This window comes from Echinops telfairi, unplaced genomic scaffold (assembly GCF_000313985.2).
Source record: "Echinops telfairi isolate 266 unplaced genomic scaffold, ASM31398v2 ScPeMD7_21;HRSCAF=78, whole genome shotgun sequence".
Taxonomy (NCBI): Eukaryota; Metazoa; Chordata; class Mammalia; order Afrosoricida; family Tenrecidae; genus Echinops; species Echinops telfairi.
In genome coordinates, this window is record NW_022103918.1 from 15,032,500 (window position 1) to 15,033,828 (window position 1,329).

Below are 1,329 nucleotides of genomic sequence, written 5' to 3' on the forward strand. Positions count from 1 at the left end.
ACTCGGTTGGCATTGTTAGTACGCCTTGTTTAAACCTGTTCCAAGCATTTTGCTATACTTTTCTTAGTTTTTGTGGATTTTTGTACTGTTTTTAGATGAAAAACAAACAAAGCATGGATCCCAAGAAAGAGTTTTTTGAAAAGAATCATCATGATAAGGAACTGGTTAACCGTGTTATTGATATTGTTGATGACAATTTAGTAAACACTTTAAAAAAACAGTTAAGGAAATGCCAACAGCAGACCACATTAGACAGATTTTTTTTAATTAGAGAAAGCCAGCCAAGTCCTTGTGAAAAAAGGCAAAGAAGGGGGGGAAACCCTCCTGAAAACCAAACAATGACTCTCTCTCCATCCCTCCTCTCCACATCCGAGTCCACAGATCCAGAGCCTCATCGTCTCAAGGTATAGGCTATACTGTAGTTTTAAAAATATTTTTAATGTTGTGTTTCTTATTGAAATTATATTATTTAACTGAAATTATTTACTTTGACATTTCTGTGTACTGTTTTGCATGAAAAGGCAAGATTAGGGTAAAAACCTGCTGGTCAAGAATGGCTTAATCTGTTTTCAGTTATTTCTTATGGGAAAAATTGATTCGAAAATCGACTGCATCACATCTCGACGCTCCTTCTAGAAGGGATTAGCTCTGAGGTCTGGGGTTCTACTGTAGATGTGTATAGATCTTATCCTTGAACAGATGGCAAGTACTTCATGGTAGAGTGCTAAATGTTCTTTGCAATGATGAGTGAGATTCTATTCCTCTTGAATTTGTCCTTCCTGACATGTAAACCATATGATTACCTGACTCAAAATGGCCAATCCCAGCCTATGTCAGCTCAACCAATGCCTATTGGTCTTCATGTGTTCCATTTCATTTTTGACAACTTTGAATTTTCCTAGACTCATACTTTATCCATTCATATTTTATTCAATTTTAGTGGATGTTTACCACTGTTTCTTATCATTTTGAGTTGTGTCTTTTCAGCAAATAAAGGTCCTGAAAGCTTTACTCTGTGCACATCATTAAGTCAATGCTACTTGGAGTAGAGCCACTCTTCCTCAGTCGTGTTTTGAGTGCCTTCTAATCTGAGAGTAGCATGTTCTAGCAATGTATGTCATGATGCTCTGCTGCTATTCAAAGATTCTTAGTGGCTAACCCCAGATCCTGAGACCAAGGTACAAAGCCATAGTTCAATGTTGGTCCCCTTGCAATCATTTATGATTCTCTCAGTCCTAAGGAGAGTGGAGGCGGGGGTAAGGGGCTTATTCCTTCTTCTTCATGAGTTCTTAGTCTGGAAGCGCCACTGAGACCTGTTTATCCTGGGGA